Raw genomic sequence first — 16,926 nt, 5'->3', positions numbered from 1 at the left:
GATACTGAAAGCAACCACAGCAGTTCCTTCCTTTTCCTAAGCCCTGCCGACTCGTGATCCTGGCCCAACAACTCCCAAAAGACGCGGCGTTCTTTCTTTCCGGTCCTCCACTCCAGGTTGCTCGTAAACAACGATCTCAGCCGTGGCAAGGAAGAGAAGAGTCCGAGTTGGAATCCTAGGCGGATCGATTTGCTTGAGTATAAAACCTCCACTTACTTCCACTTTACTCCCGTGCCGGCTTTAAAAAAAAAAAAAAAAAGGCATGATATTGTTATCTGGGTCCTGTAGATAAATCCAACTTTCTGCAGTGGAAAGTGGAGGCCGGAGATAATCCACGGTCTCCTCCCCTTCCCCACACCTCCTGTTCAGGTTGCCACCCTAATTTCATTCTCCCGTTGAGTCATCCGCTCTACTCTCAGGCGCTGGATCCATTTCTTCTCATTCATTCATTCATTCATTCATTCATTCATTCATTCATTCATTCATTCTCGAGTGTGCAATGCAAAAAACAAAACAAAACATTGAAGCAATCAAACGACTATTAAAACCTCCCGTTCCTCTCTTAAGATTAGGAGGCCCACCGTCCTCCTCCTCTTCCTCCTTTCTTAGTTTTATTAAAACCGTGAGTAGCGCAGGACGCGGATCCCTAGGAGAAGCGGCGCCCGCTGGTGAAAACTGCCTCTGCGAGAAACCGGGAGAGCCGGAGCCGGCCGAGCTGAAATTGCAGGCCGTGGTTGCGCCGCGATCGTTTAACTAAACCAAGCCTGGGGTTCCCAAAGCCGATCCGGGTTAAGGGAGGCGAAAGTTCCCTCCAGCCCGCATTCCAGCGCTCCCTCCCCACCTCCCCAAAAGGCGGACTGGGCGAGAGTCCTTGTTCCGGGCTGGACGCTTCAGCTGGAAGAGCCTTGGCGGGGACGGCATCCGCCCTGTCACCGTCCCTGCTTCCCTCCAGGGAGCCGTCAGGGTCCAGCGCAGGATGCCGAAGGAGGGATCCTTTCCCCCAAGCCCGGTCGCGGTTGGAAGCTCGGTTATTCGGCTCCTGGAGGCGATGGAGAAGCTGCCTGGAGCCAAGGAAGAAGAGCTCCTGCTCCGGCGCGGCTCCCAAATGCCAAAGCCCCGGTCCCTCCGCTTGACCTCCGTCCGCCTCCCCCCAACCCCAGAAGGGAAGGGAGGAATCGGAGTCCCGTCCGCCCCTTCCCTCGTCGCCCCATTCATCTGGGGGCAACCCTGAACTTGAACTTGAGCTGACCTTGGCTGCTCCGCCATCCGTTTTCCCAAGGCGGGCAGGGACTGGATTTCGGCCTAGGTGTCGAAAGCGAGTGGGGAGATCGCCGAGGCCGAGATCTCAGGCCAACGTTTGTTCCTACCAGGAATGTCTCTGGAAGAGACCACGATCGTCTTCAGGGCTGGTATCGCCTGAATAATGCCGGAGGGAACACCGGTTTAGCGGGTATAATAGAAACTTGTAAAGAATAGAGCGCAAATGACCTTCAAGGCAAGGCTTGACAGACCACACAAACACACACACACCCCATCCCATCCCAAACTTGGGGACTTTTATTCGCATCTGAGTGCCAAGGTAAAGCCAACGTCTACTCTAAAGCCACCGTCTAAATCTGGAAGCCGCGATCGCCCAGATTAACGCAAGAGAGCTGCCTTGGCAGTTAATCCCAGACAAAACTGGCGTGCAATTCTGGAATCGGGGTGAAATGGCAGCGCAAAGGGCTTCCAAGAGGAGCGGAGACCTGTGGATGAAAACGATCGGGTTGCGCCACTTCGCTTGTAGTCCGGGATGCGTCTTTCCCGTTTGTCATGATTTGGCCAAGGTCTGTCCCGTTTTGCTGCTATTATTATTATTATTATTATTATTATTATTATTATTATTATTATTATTATTATTATTATTATTATTATTATTATTATTATTAAATAGTGGTGGCTAAGGTACTTAATTTCCCAGCAGTTAATTCTATGGATTCTTTAGGGGCAGGGCTCTATGTTGTACTGATAAACGAGGAAGCAGTAGCAACAGTATGCAGGTAGTTGGTTGGATGTTTCCAAGCAGTAGAGTTTTCCTCTATGAAAGGAAGTCAAAAGCAGATCGTGGCTTATTTAATCAATAGCGTCATATGCCTTTATCCAACTTTCGCTGGCTCCTTATATCAGTAATTTAAACTGATTTTGTATTGCTACACGAATAGCCACAGAGGCCGTCACAAATCACGAGTTTTTTAAAAAAATAGCCCGAACGTTCAGGTATCCTCATAACCTTCCTTGAGTTTTGAGTGATGTTTTTCTCATTTTCATTCTTCTTCATTACCCCCCTTCCCTTCTCGCCCCCCCCCCCGCCCCAATCCATATAGATCAGTCTTTGGAGCTGTGGGTCATCTGCGTGTCGGGGAGGGAGGGAAGGAGGGAGGGAGATGTGTCATTTTTCTCTAGCTCAATTGGCGGTAGAACTTCTAAAACTAAAAGAAAAACAACCACGTTTAATTGGAGATCAAAGAACCGCCTGTAAAAAGGCCGCTTATTTAACACCGGTGGGTTTGCTTAAAAGAAACTCCTTTCCTTGCAGATTTATTTGGGTTCATCCGGATGGGATTCAAGGCAGCCTTTATTTCCAAGTGGGCTACAGAACTGCGGCTGGAGAGGTCCTGCTAAAAGCCTTCTCGTTGGGAGAAGGGCATCAATCAAGCATCCGTTTCAAGGACGCCTGAGCACAAGTCACTTATACCGCCGCCGCCTTCTTAAGCGCCCTTGCTTGCAAAGCAGAGCAGCGAAGGCCCGCCGAGGAAACGCGCTTTGGGCCCTTGACCTCTCCTTTCAAGCCAAAATCGTTAAAGGGGGGATGGGATGGTTCTAAGGGCAGGAATGGAGCGAGGAGGGAGGGGGGGGCGAAGCATGGATTCCTCGCCGTGGCTCAGCGCTTTGGCTCGTCGGGGTTGCCCAAGCCAAAGACAGAGGCGCTTCCCTAGAGCGCGATCCGACCAGCCTTAAGCCTGTGTAAAGCCCGCATCTTCGCGGTGCGAGGGGGCTTAACACTTGCGCCCTGGCGTCCCTGCTTCGCTTCCTTTGGACGGGTATCCCTTTTCCGCAGAAAGGGAACGGAGCAGGCCGCCCCGAAAGACACCTCTGCTCTTTGGAAAGCTCGGCCACTGCGTAAATTGTCGATCCCCCGCTGATCCTCTCCACACGGCCAAAAAGAGTCCGGTGTGTGTGTGTGTGTGAAACTTTGAAGAGGGCGAACAGCACCAGGAAGGCGTATCCCCCACCTCTGATCCTACGCTACCACGAAAAAAGAAAGAAAGAAGGAAAGAAAGAAAGAAAGAAAGAAAGAAAGAAAGAAAGAAAGAAAGAAAGAAAGAAAGAAAGAAAGAAAGAAAGAAAGAAAAACTCAACGAAAACTGTTTTAAGACTGATTGGTAAGCAGGGGATCCAGAGATGGACCACATAACCTCACCCGCCCCACCCCACCTTCCTCTAAACTTCTAGTCTTGAAGGCGGCAAGATTTGTTTCCGGGGATGTTGGACTGGAAGATCTTTTGGCGAATATAAACTAGTCCGGGGTATTCTACGAAAACGAAGCCCGCTTAGCTCCTCTTTTAAGTCTTCCAGCCGCCGATGCTCCGAGGCGGGCGGTTTAACCTGTTTCTGACCTCCGCCTAAACAGTTCTTGACCACAAGGGGAAGGTACCTGGGGAGAGACGGAGCTTCTGTGGCTTTGCAAGGTCTCGGTTTGCAGAAGAGGAAAGCGAGGGGTGGGTGGGTGGGTGAAAGGGATGAAATTTTTGGCTTCCTTGGAAGAAGCCGTCCGAAAGAAAGGGCAGCTTTGCAGAGCAACCCCGTGTAGAGCCGAAGGTCCCGTCCCAAGACCACCCCCGGTCCCCCCTCCTCCCCTTTTCCTCGCAAGCAGCCACAGGGGAAGGGAAGGAGGCTAAAGGGCGAATGTGCGCGCTTGGCGAGGCTTCAAAGACTTCCGAAGTCTAGGGAGGAAAAGCAGCCCGCCGAAACAAGCCTCGCCGGCCCCAGGACATCCTTTGGCGGCTCTTTGGCCTGGGAACGGTACGGGACTGGCTGCCATCGACGTTTCTTGGGGCCCCGCAGGCCCTGGGCGAATCTGCAGCAGAGCTATTTTCAATCTGCCAAACTGGGTGACCAGGATGGTAGTAAGCCATGATCCCTGGAGGCTCATCCGCCTGCTTGCCCCCTCCCCCCAAAAAATCATTGCTGGGCATATGGACTCGGCTTAAGGTGCTGGTTGGGATAGCGGGAGAGTGGGTGGGTGGGAGATCCCTGGTGGCGCAGCAGATTAAAGCACTGTTATTAACATCAGCTGCCTGCAATTACTACCAGTTCGAATCTCACCAGGCTCAAGGTTGACTCAGCCTTCCATCCTTTCTAAGGTAGGTAAAATGAGGACCCAGACTGTGGGGGCAATAAACTGACTTTGTATACATATACAAAAGTATGAAGGCTATTGCTTAACGCATTGCAAACCACCCTGAGTCTCCGGAGAAGGGCGGCATATAAATCAAATCAATATATATTCCACAGACGCTGGTTATGGTTGATTCTAACCCTGTAACTTGGAAGTCGGTGGGTTACCCTGGAAGACAGGCCGACATTCCAACTTGGCTTCTTGCACTAGCAAAACGATAAAGGGATCCTTGTGAGGCTAAATCACCAGAGCAGAAGTGGCTTGAGATCCTCCCGGCGATGAACTACTAATGCTAGAAATTGCTGGTATACAAATCTTTCATCTGCCACGTCCACTAATGATTTATTACGGACCCGTTCAAGCACTGCTGTGACTCAGCTACGAAGAGAAAGATCTTTATGGCCCCAGCCATGATTGCCTGATGCTCTTGGTCTTTCAGCAGCTGGTTCCACACTAGGGATTTCTAGCCTCATTGCAACGAGAAGCCCCTCTTCCTTACTATCGTAGCAGTTGATTGTCTGGCTTTGACACTAGAAGTCGCTCGTGTAGACATGTCCAGTGACTACCGAAGCAATGGTTCAGTCTGAAAGCCCGATTAGACCAAGGTCATCCAAGGAACCCTTGAGCCTTTTCTGTAAAGGTTACCCAAGTTCAGTTCCTAAATTTCAAAAGTCCTGGTCTTTAACATCTCTGTAGCCATGCACACTTTGTCCTTGTCAAGAATACTGCAAGCACATCAAGGAAGGGATGACTCCTTAAGACGTGAAATCCTATCAATGAAGTGTATCCCCTTTGGACCAATTATATAATCAGTGCGACTGGTTCCCAGCTTCGTGGCTGGTGCAAAAACAGTGGTTTTGCCCAGTGGTGAAATCCAAATTTTTTTACTACCGGTTCTGTGGGCATGGCTTGGTGAGCATGGTGTAGCTTGGTGGGCCTGACAGGGGAAAGATACTGCAAAATCTTCATTCCCACCCCACTCCAGGGGAAGGATACTGCAAAATCCTCATGCCCTCCCCACTCCTGGGGGAAGGATATTGCAAAATCTCCATTCCCAACCCACTCTGGGGCCAGCCAGAGGTGGTATTTGCCGGTTCTCTGAACTACTCAAAATATCCGCTACCGGTTCTCCAGAACCTGTTGGAACCTGCTGGATTTTACCCCTGATTTTGCCACACTGTCAGATGCTGGAAATCATTACATGACCCATAGACTGATCAAGAAGGCTGTTTCGCCACAGCCTCAGAGATAGTTTGGATGGAAGCTTCATTGATAAGGGACCTTCTTGAAAGGAGAACAGGGCGTGCGCGCGCGTGCGTCTGTTACCTACACGTATGTATGCACCTGAACCTCCTGCCTTTTCCTTCGAGAAGACCTGTCTTCTGTAGTTAGTAGATCGCCTTCCTAACTCCTTCCTAGTTAGTAGATCGCCTTCCTAGCTTCAGTTGCAGAAGGTCCCACAGAGTGAAAAGTTTCCAAAGTCAGATCCTTCCCACCGACCGACTGGTTTGGTTTTGACAAAAGAAAAAGACAGTAAAAGCTACCCCTTTGGGGCTGTTTTCTTGGGGCTTTCCCCCCTTCCTTTGGGGAGGGAAGCGAGCAGACGCCGGGCAAGCGGAGACGGCGAGGGCAACGGGGAAGTCCATTTCGAAATCGCCCCCAAAAACCACCTCCAAAAGATCGCCAAGGCCGAAGAAAGGCGCGCCCTGAACGGAGCGAAGGCTCTGGGGGCAAATAAAATCATCTTCCAGCTTCTTTCGCCACTCCCCGAGCTGCTGCCTGAAAGACTGGTGGGAGAGGGGCTGCCTCTTCCCTCCTTCGAGGACCGCAGGCGACCGAGCAGCTTCCTTTTAGCCTACCCCTGCCTGCCGCAAAGCAGTGGGTGCCATCGGGGAGCCCTAGAAATCTCCGTTTCCAGCCCCCGATTTGAAACCAGATCCCCACGCAGCCTCTTTTCAAGTGTCAGGCCGGTGGCAGCCGATCAACTCGCGTCCGAGGAAATGAGGGTGAAGACAGTCCTCCCTAAACAGAGACTGAACCTACTGAGACGTCTCCGAGTATCCACGCTACGCGTTGCAAGTTATAAGCGGTTAGGTCTGCAGCCCCCGAGTCTCAGTGCCTTGCTTACGCCAAGGAAGCTTTCCTTGCTTATATTGCTCTGTCTACATCCATGCAGCCGGGTCATATCTGGATGCTTTGGCCGCGTTTGGCGGCGTCACTTGCACAAATGTTTACTACTCAAGGCAGATCTAAGCGTTTGACTCAATGCCTCTTTAGTTGACAAGCTTTCCTATAAGTCGCGAGATTGTTTGTGGGAAATAACAAGGGCAGCAGCAACAACAAGGGAACTCCCAGCCCAAGAGTTCTGTTTATTGACCACTGCCCCAAAACAAAAGCGTTTTAAATCCTTGGATTCCACTCGGCAGAACCAGCGAAAGGCTGTAAGAAGCCAGCGAAGCAATTGCCGGTTGCCATCCAAAGGGGGCGGGCGGCGGGGATGAAGAAACTAGACTGAAATCTAAGTTGGGGCAGGTTTTGTTTTTCCACTTGGGAGGAAAGAGGGACGGAAGGAGAGGTCGTAGGAAAGCAAGCAGGGCAGCAGACAGGGGGTTTTCTTTTCTTTTCTTTTCTTTTCTTTTCTTTTCTTTTCTTTTCTTTTCTTTTCTTTATTGGTTCGATTTATATGTCTTCTCCGGAGACTCAGGGCGGCTTACAATGCGTTAAGCAACAGCCTTCATACTTTTGTATATACCTGCTTACTAGGGCTTTCGCCCCCCCCCAGCGGTGTTCTTTTTTTTATACAAAGTCAGCTTATTGCCCCCACAATCCGGGTCTTCCCTTACTTGTTCTTGCTTGGCATAGATCGAGGGGATTGTTCTGCTCTTTTCCCACGGCTCACCGGTTCGCCCATTTTGGAGTGGAGGGGGGACCTTTTCGCTCACCAGCACTACCCCCCCCTCTTATCAGTGGGGCATATCCGGGAAGGGGGAGTCTCAGGGCAAACGCTGCGAGGCCCCAAGACCCAAGGGTTCAGCTTTGAGACTGCCTCTGAATTCGGACACCAATGTATTGTGGGGATACAGGTGGAACTTATAACAGCTCGTTTAGTGACCAAAGTTACAACGGCCCTGAAAAAAAGTGACTTACCACCGTTTTTTCACAGTTACGGACCTTTGTAGCATCCCCACGATCCGTGGGATCAAAAGGTAGATGTTTGGAGACTGATTCATACTGACGACCATTGCTGTGTCCCAAAGTCATGTGATCTCCTTTTGCGACCATCTGACAAGCAAAATCAACGGGGAAGCCATATTCACGTAACAACAGTTGTACTGACTTATGGACTGCAGCAATTCGCTTAACAATTGGGGCAAGAAGGGTCGTAAAATGAGGCAACACTCACTAACAAATGTCTCACTTAACAACAGAGATTTTGGGCTCCCTTGTGATGGTAAGTTGAGGACTACCGGTATTGTAAGAAGCAGACTCGATGGTTCAAAGGACTAGAGCTTACATCAGGCTCCTTCCATGGCCAACTGAGTTCCAGTCTTCGGTTGGGAGGATAGTAGCCACCAGCCCCAGTTCAGATTGAGCCCAAAGAGGGTTTCTCCCCAGTTATCGCTTCCTTCTAAGCCTCGGATCACAGGCGCTGCCGGTTCGTGCCTTAGTAGGCAAACGAGGCCCAGATTTCGAAGCTGAGAGGAAATCGGGCCAGCCCAACGCAACTCGCTCCCTGAACGGGAAAGGGAGGCGGACAGCTGAATGCCACGGCGGAGAGTATAATGGTGAAAGGGGTCCCGAGAGCAAGTAAGAAGTCAGTCAAAATTAAAAGGAGGTGGTTTAATCCGACCCTAAATAGCGCAGGACAGAGCAATAAAGGGGCCGAGCTAGATACGCGCAACAAGATAAGAAGGATCTTTTCTGCCTGATCAACACTTAACTGCAGAGACCTTTGTGGTGCGGCCGTGGCCGACAACATCAAAGCCGGCAGCCGCATTTCGCCCAAGCAGGGGCTCTCACCGGAGAAAGAAGGGAAATGGAAAAGCTTGGCACTCAGATGAATGTTTTTAGGTTGTGATTTTGCTGAACTGTTGCTCCCCTTGTGAAAAAGACAAAACCCCGAGCGCATTGGGCTCAGACGTGATTTTTTTTCAACTTTTTCTAACGGGCAGAGAGACTGCTAGCATCGACGCTGAGAATGTTTTTTTAAGTTGGAATAAAGGGCGGGTCAAGTTCCTAGTTTTTCTAACTGTGTTGAACTGTGGAACATAGTGGAACATTCCAGTCGATCTCTCTCTCTCTCTCTCTCTCTCTCTCTCTCTCGCTCGCTCGCTCTTTTTAAACCTGGGAAGGCTAGCTGAATGTTATGAAAGTTGTGTCCCACCTCCACCCCCGGGGCTGAGGCAGTTAAGAAAATCCTGGGTTTGTTTTGAATCTGTAGGCAGATTCAGCTCCTCCTGGCTTTCTTTCCCCCCCCTGAAAAAGTCGTCTTCTCTCTTCGACCTGCCCTCCTTCTGAGATCGGAAACGGAAACATCCTTTCACTCCTTCACTTTTGCCGTCCTCCAGACTGGGGTTGAAGCAGGTGACCTCCACCAGAAAGGTGGTTCAAAATTCAGCGAGCAGGACAGGGTGCAACCTGGGCGTAACTGCGCTCAAAAACGGCATTCCAGGATTTTATTTTCTCAGAAATTTATATTGCTGGGCAATCTGGATACCTGGAGAGGCAGACCGAGATTCCCATCAGCCCTACCTGGAGAACGGGACACGGCCAGCCTTGCCTGGAGTCTTGGGCTCCTGAAAACTTCCCGACAATCCGGCTCTGGGAACGGGTCCTTAGCCTCCCCTCGCCTGGCCTTCTTTTGAGGGCCAGTGTCTCTTCTGGCTGATGGTTCTTCAGAGAGGTCAAGGCAACCTGCTTCCAAAGGATGAGCTGCAGATGAGATTCCCCTGAAAGCAGTCGACCCACCTAATGCGACCTCTTTTCAGTCAAACTTGATGTGTGTGTGTGAGAGAGAGACAGAGACAGAGAGACAAAGAGAGAGAGAGAGAGACAGAGACAGAGAGAAAGAGAGAAAGAGAGAGAGAGCGAAAGAGAGAAAGAGAGAGAGAGAGAAAGACAGAGAAACAGAGACAGAGAGACAGAGAGAGACAGAGGGAGAGGGAGAGAGAGAGAGAGACAGAGACAGAGAGAGAGGAGAGGGAGAGGGAGAGGGACAGAGTGAGTTTAAGGAAAGAATGGACATGGAGTTATCAGGAAGAAGAAGGAAAGAAGCTGTGAATGCATTGTATTAAGTGTGAGTCACTTCTAAGCATTCAGGAACGAAATGAAAATAGGGTTTAGCTTTCATGGATTGGAACAGCTGAGGGATTGCAGACTTAGATGGTAAATATCCAGTTTTTCTCTCCTTGTATCTAATACAGATACTTTTTGTATTTTTTCCCATAAATATCAAGTTCTGGGCAACAATTCTGCGGAAAGAGGAAGATATTGGGCTCGTATCTCAGGCATCTTTCTTCCTAGTCTGTTATCTTCATGAACATAGGAAACAGTCATCCTATGTTCGAAACAAATGTTACAAAATGGCCTAAATAATGGAGACCTCACTTTCAAAATAGCAGCATTGCACCTGTATTCACACAACATGCTTCATGTAAGGATAGTCTTAACCCATTTTCTAGGATCTTATACTACTTTAGTTCCTGAACTAGCAAAGGAACTGGGTTCTCACAGAAGTATGAGCCAGCAAAAAATTATTGTTAGCATTTTGTTAGCATATTAGAACAAACCTTCTTTCACAAACTTTTCAGTTAGTGTGAACTTTTGTTATTACAGGTAGTTCTCAATTTACAACAGTTCATTAAGTAACTCTTCAAAGTTACAATGGCACTGAAAAAAGTGACATGACTATTTTTCACACTTATGACCATTGCAGCATCCCCATGGTCACGGGATCAAAATTCAGATGTTTGGCAACTGACTCACATTTATGAGGGATGCAGTGTCCTAGAGTCATGGGATCTGCTTTTGCAACTTTCTAACAAGCGAAGTCAATGGGGAAACCAGATTCAATTAACAACCGTGTTACTAACTTAACAACTGCAGTGATTCACTTAATAAATGTGGCAAGTAGGTCATAAAATGGGGTAAAACTCACTTAACAATTTTATCACCTAGCAACATAAATTCTGGGCTCCATTGGGCTCATAAGTTGAGGACTACCTGTATTGTGTCAGCCTTCCCTAACTTCACTCTTGTTGGACTTCAACTCCCATTAATCACTTTATTGTGGGTGACGGGGGGGGGGGGGAATATAGCCCAAAACATCTGCCAAGTTGGGAATAGTTGCTTTTTAAAAAGTAAATAAATGCATGTACAGTATGGAAAGCTGTCCAACAATATACCAAAGGCAGCATTAAGGCAAAATAGTACAACACATGTACTACTCTTCCTTAAGCTACATGTATGGCTTTTTTTGTCACTGACATAACTGATTTATTCTAATTTATTTCCCAATGTTCCTTTTCTGTGTGGTGTTGGGCATGATGATGATTGCCATCACTCCCAGACTTTGAATAGGATAACAGCAAATGGGGGGGGGGAATGGCTTTTTATAAAAGGGTTGACTGGAAGTGCTTTCCTTCTTCTAACCATAAGTTTCCCCCTTTTCCTCCCCAGTGCCAGTCTGAACTGATGATGGAGCAGGGAGATACCTGGGATTTCATTCCTGCTTTTATGAAAGTTGCTTCCCTGATGACTACTGTAGTCCATGTCCTCCAGCATCGTCACCTGGACTTAAAGTCTTCTAGTCTCAGCCCATCATCATGTCCAGGAAGCTGCAATGAGGACAAGCTTACTGTTACCTCAAGGAGGACTGGCAAGTGGCTAGTTAGAGGAGGCAGAGAGTGGTAAACAGAATCCAAACAGATGAAATAAATCTACTTCAAGGCTACTTCCTACTTCCATGCCACATCACTTCTTTAGGGCCAGCATTTTAGAACTGGGAAACCATTGTGTTTATGCCCCAAAGCTTTGGCGCCACTTGGAAAGTAAATCCCATTTCCTTGAGAAAGAATGCAGCGTTGGCCTTTTTTGGTAGGCCAGTATCAACAAGTAGGTAAGGTGCTGCATTTTCCCAAGAGCCAAATATTTGCTCCTTTTGCCTCCAATTGAACTCTTGCAGGTAGTTTGCTCACAGGAATGTCTCACCTGGTGTCCCAGGCAGCTCTCCTAAATTCAGTGGTCCCCAGAGGGTTCAATATAAAGGTCAGGAAGCAGAATTTACAGATTACTGAAGTGGGAAGGAAGGACATAATTTCTGGGGAGCAATGAAAAGACCTGCTATGCAGGGACATCGTTCAGAAAGATGCCATTCAATTTGATTCATTAGCTGCAGAAGCTTATCTGAGAGTAATTCTTGAATGAATAAACCCTTTACTACATGATAGACTTTCAAGCACCATCGGAGGCTTCGGGAACCATCCTCATTTTAAGAGATTCAATAGAGACTCTAATCCCACGCCAACGTTTTGGTGATGGACATTTGGGTGACGTTTTTTTTCGGATAGGTGAGTTTCCTCTTTAAGGAGCGCGTCGTAGGTCTCTTGTATTGAAGGAAAGTTGGAAGTGGTTTTCTAAAGGCTGGATCTCTCGCCTGGGATTCCTGGGCAGACGGCAAGAGGATCCCTTTCACCGTTCGCTTTATAAGTGTCTGTTTTAGATCAAGGAGACGCCTCTGCCACGTGGATCCCCAGTTGGAGTAATCATAAGCCGAAATTAGGGGGCTTGGAGAGAGCTTGCTGTCCTCCAGGCCGGACTCGTGCCATTATTTTCCTTGGCGGAGATTTCTTGGAAGGCAGGAATACTCAATATCCCCCTCCCCGCCCCCTCCTCAGCCTCTACCTTGGCAGATCGAGAGGCATTTGTTTGTCAAATCCGCCTGGCTTTAGCCAAGAGAGAGTGTGAAAACTTGGAGAGAGCTAGGAAGGAAAATACTTGGCCTCCCTCCTCAACTACGAAATCTCTTCTGCACCGATCCTCCAACGATAGGAAGTTAGGATATTCGGAGTAAGGCGGCTAGGATCGCGCGATGCTTTAGGAAAAGGCATTCCGTGCAAACCAAGCGCTTTCACCGGCTTCCTTTGAGACGCCCCTCTGCGCCCGATCCTAACCAACCCTGGCCTTGAGGAAAATTGACAGCGGTGAAATTGTTGCAAATTTGTCTTTTGTGTTGCAAATACTGTGTTTTCAAGCGGGGGTCTCGTCGACTTCATCAGAGGGCCCACTAAGAAATCTCCAGTCCGGAAAATGCGACGTATCGGGATGCCTTCTTTAAAGGGGTGGTGGGTGGGTGATGGAAGAGAAAGGTTTGAGTTTTCCACCAGAAATCAGAAAGGAAGTCGCGGCTTCCCGTTTCCCTTTCTTCTCTTGTCCTTTTCCTTTCGATTGCAAAAAACAAAACAAAAAAAAAAAACCACCACATTTTCCTGAAGGCGGATTCCATTACAAGGAAAAACAAAGCGGCGGCTTTCGCCTTCGGTGGTCCCTTTTTTAAGAGCGAAGACTCGCTTTTCAGCATCACTTGGGAAAACAGCCCACCCTTCCCCCACCCCGTTTTAATTTGCACGATCGCCCGAAGCTAGTCTTTGGGTCACTACCAGTTCGATCCTAGCGGATCCCTAACACCGGCCGGTTTCTTTTGAAAGGCTGCCGAAACTTTCGACGATTTTGTTCTCTTCCGAGAAAATCCAAGCCGAACCGTCGCCAGGGAGCTTACCCTTCACTGGGGGGAGAGGGGGCTGGGGGGGGCAATTCTCCTGCCTTCGGAATGCCCAAACGTGGCTCACAGAAAGTGGCTTGGCGGGCGGAAGTTTCAGGAGATGTCCTGATCATTGTTTCGTATAGGAAGCATGTGAAATTCTCAACCTGATTGATCTCTTGGCCTGTTTAGTATCTCATTCTGGGCAGCCTCGCGAATTCGGTTGGGCCCATTCCCGGTGGAGGAGCGTGCAGAGATGTCATCCTAAAGCCTTTTTTTGGGTGGGGGTGGGGGAGTCTCACTGGCGCCCGGGAACGATTCCCACGCAAACTCGCTTCTCTGATTCCTAGGAAGATCCCCCCACCCCCACGTCCCATTCTGAGGGCATCGTCGTGGATCCCCCTTGCCCTGCCCTGCCTCGGCTGCTCCGATTCCGCTTCCCCCAGTAGGAAGCCCCCGGGCAGGTCAACCGGGGCAGCTTTTGGCGAAAGCCGCAGCCCCCCAGGGGAAGAGCCGCGCAAGGAAGCGCTTCCCGAGTTGGGGGGCCCGTCCGAGCTCAGCCACGACTCCCTCCGTGGGCTGGCTTCATTGCCAAGGTGCCTCCATTGTCCCCGCCAGGTCTATTGTGGGCCGATCGGAGTTTCCTCCTCCCCCCTCGCCAGCTCTTGAACAGTCCGTTGCGCAAACACAACAGCCAAGGAGCGCCAGCTGCCAGGAGAACCAGAGGGAGCGGGCGAGGTCTATTATGGGATGGGGTTTGAATGGTTTGGGGTGTGGAGAGGAAAGAAAGCGCTGGGTTCAATTAAAGCCACGGAAGCCCCGGCGCGACTGAAGTTCAAGTGGTGTCCCATTGAGGAGCGACCTGGAGAGTGTGTGTATGTGGGGGTGGGGAGTGGGGATAGGGGAGATGGGGAGGGGGGCTTTAACGGGTCAAGGAAAGCCTGATTGGATCAGGAATCTCTTGCCGCTTTGCTCCCGCCAAGACCGGGATGGATCGGGTGGGTTTTGTGGCCGGACTCTTTTTCTGTTTTTCGCAAAGAATTGCAAAAGGGCGAACTTGTCGGTCTGTAGTTGGGAAAGGGTGCGAGTGTGTGTGTGTGTGTGGGGAGGGATTGTTGCTTCTTCGAAACAAGCCAGCAACTGTGCATGCCCTGAATATCAAGGGGTTGTTCACATGTGATGGAGCCGCCGGATACCTATGACCCTTGTCCTTACTGTCTCTCTCTATGACTCTCGTGTGTGTGAACGGCGTTCGCGCTAGGGGAAGAGCGCAAAAGAAAGGTGGTAGAATAAGATGCGCTTTAGAGCAAGGATCTTCAACTTTGGCAACTTTAAACCTGGAGGACTTCAACTTCCAGAATTCCCCAGCCAGCTTCGCTGGCTGGGGAATTCTGGGAGTTGAAGTCCTCCAGGCTTAAAGTTGTCAAAGTTGGAGACCCCTCCTTTTAGACTCCTTTGAAGCCAACCTCGCCCAGCTACAAAAAGGAAGCCTTTTTCGAGAAGAAGTAGATTCCTGAGGACATCAATAGCCTCTGCAAGGTCCCTCGGGCGAGAAGCGTTTGCCTTCTCTCTCCTTCGGGGATAGTTCCCCGATTTCCCATTTCTCTTAGGGTCCCAGGACTTCTTTTTGCTCCCCTGTCAACATGCCAACAGGTTCCCTCCCGCTTTTGGCTTCCGAAGGGTGAAGAGTGGGAAACCACGCTGGTTTGTGAATCGATTTTCTAGACGCATTTCAAGCTAAAAATCACCTGGTTTTTTTTTTTTTCCTTCCCAAGGAAAAGACTCGAGGGCTAAAGGGGCACTGATAAAACATCCCAGGGAGTGGAATTCACACCCCACAAGTCCTCTAGAGATCGGGCAGAAGTTTTAACCATCTGGATTTGGGAAACCTTAAGGAGCCTTGGTAGTACAGTGGTCTAAAGCACCCTGTTATTAAGACCAGCTGCTTGCAATTACTGCAGGTTCGAATCTCGCCAGGCTCAAGGTTGACTCAGCCTTCCATCCTTTCTAAGGTAGGTAAATTGAGGACCCAGTTGTGGGGGCAATAAGCTGACTTTGTATAAATATACAAAAGGATGAAGGCTATTGCTTAGCGCATTGTAAACCGCCCTGAGTCTCCGGAGAAGGGCGGCATATAAATCAAATAATAAAAAAAAAAAAACAACCGACCGTCTGAAGCGCTGTTATGGGGCATATTCCCCCCATCCTCTCTTGAATTTCTTAGAAACGCCCTTTCTGGGAAATAACTGAGCAGGCAAGTTGTTTCAGAAGGGAGAGAGCCGCGCAGAGGATGTAGGCTTGCAAAAGCCGCGATTCCAGGTAATCGCGCTTAGGATACTAAAACGTCCGAGGCTCCCCAAAGCCAAACCTTCCGAGGACCAACCGATTTAGGAAAAACGGATCATCTTTCCGTTTTCCAACAAACGCAAAATCTTGGAACTCTCTTTTGAGTTTCAACAGCACGAGAAGCTAATTCAACCTAACCTTCCAGTCAGATACATTCTCTTCCTCGGGTTTTTGGATTTTTCTCTCCGCCCATCCAAGATTGTGCCAAAATCCTTATTTCGGACGGTTCCGCTAAGAGTTTTTTACCTTTGAAACGGGACGTCTCCGAAAGACCTCTGAAAAGCGCTCAAGCCAGAAGGCCCCCCCCTCCCCCGGTTTGATTGCTACCTTCGCTACAGCCAGAAAACCCGCAACTGATGTGCAAATCTGGTGGAAACGCGACAATGGATGTTGGGGGGGGGGCGTTGAGAGAGCATGTGCCCCCCCCTCCGGCCTTTCCAGGACAGCCTCCAAGACTCCAGTCTGCGCATCAGAGCAGCGACTCCTCCCAGTCGCTGCCGGTGCGCCCTTGGCGGACTCGATCCTGCGCAACAGGTGGCCTCGTTTGTTGCGCTCAGGATGCTTAGTCAGGCTGTAAGGTATCCGAGTGAAAAAACAGCTCCAGCACGGGGTCCGACAAGGTGAAGAGCCAGCTCAGTATGCTGCTTTGTCTTCCAAACATACACGGGAGACGAGAAGGCGTGAAATCAAGTACCCGACTGGTCTTAAAATTGCGTTGATGGTCTGAAAAATATTTTTGCTGAAGCAAGGTCAACTTTTTAAAATCTTGTGATTTAGTGGGTGATAGGACACGTTTATTTTCCTGAGGACGCTGCCCTGACTAGGAGGGAAATATTTTAATTTTAATGAAGATTGGTGATAGGTAAATCTTTTTCAATATCAGAAAAGAACTATATTTCACAAGGCTTTAAATCTTATACTGGATTTTAAATGCTATCTATTCCTGAGTTAATTACTGTCTTTAGAAGGCTGATAATCTACAAACCATCTTTTTCATCAGCCAACAAATCTTGTTATGTTTCTCCCCATCGTTTATTTTTTTAAATTCTGTTATTTCTTGTACAGTTAAAAAAAGCACCATGAATCATGTATGCACATGTCTGTCTGTCTGTCTGTTTATCAATCTATTTTATCTCCTGAATTTCACATGGAGGTGAACTTCTTCCTTCTTGAAGCCACACTGAATTAATGCCATTGTTTTGTTCATTCATATCAGAAGCATCACAATTAAAGCATACTATATGACATAGAATTGAAAATATAAAATACAAGGTTAAAATGTGTACAAGTTAAACAGATCTTGCCCAGAAACTAGCAAGATTAATTGCGTTCTGTCATGCTGCCATGTGCCATGTGATCTTCAAGTGTACACTGATCAGGACAC

The sequence above is a fragment of the Pituophis catenifer genome, unplaced genomic scaffold (assembly GCF_029215685.1).
Source record: "Pituophis catenifer annectens isolate HBS135680 unplaced genomic scaffold, rPitCat1.0.hap2 SCAF_4, whole genome shotgun sequence".
Classification (NCBI taxonomy): Eukaryota; Metazoa; Chordata; class Lepidosauria; order Squamata; family Colubridae; genus Pituophis; species Pituophis catenifer.
The sequence above is the reverse complement of the archived record's forward strand: the minus strand, read 5'-3'. Positions refer to the sequence as shown.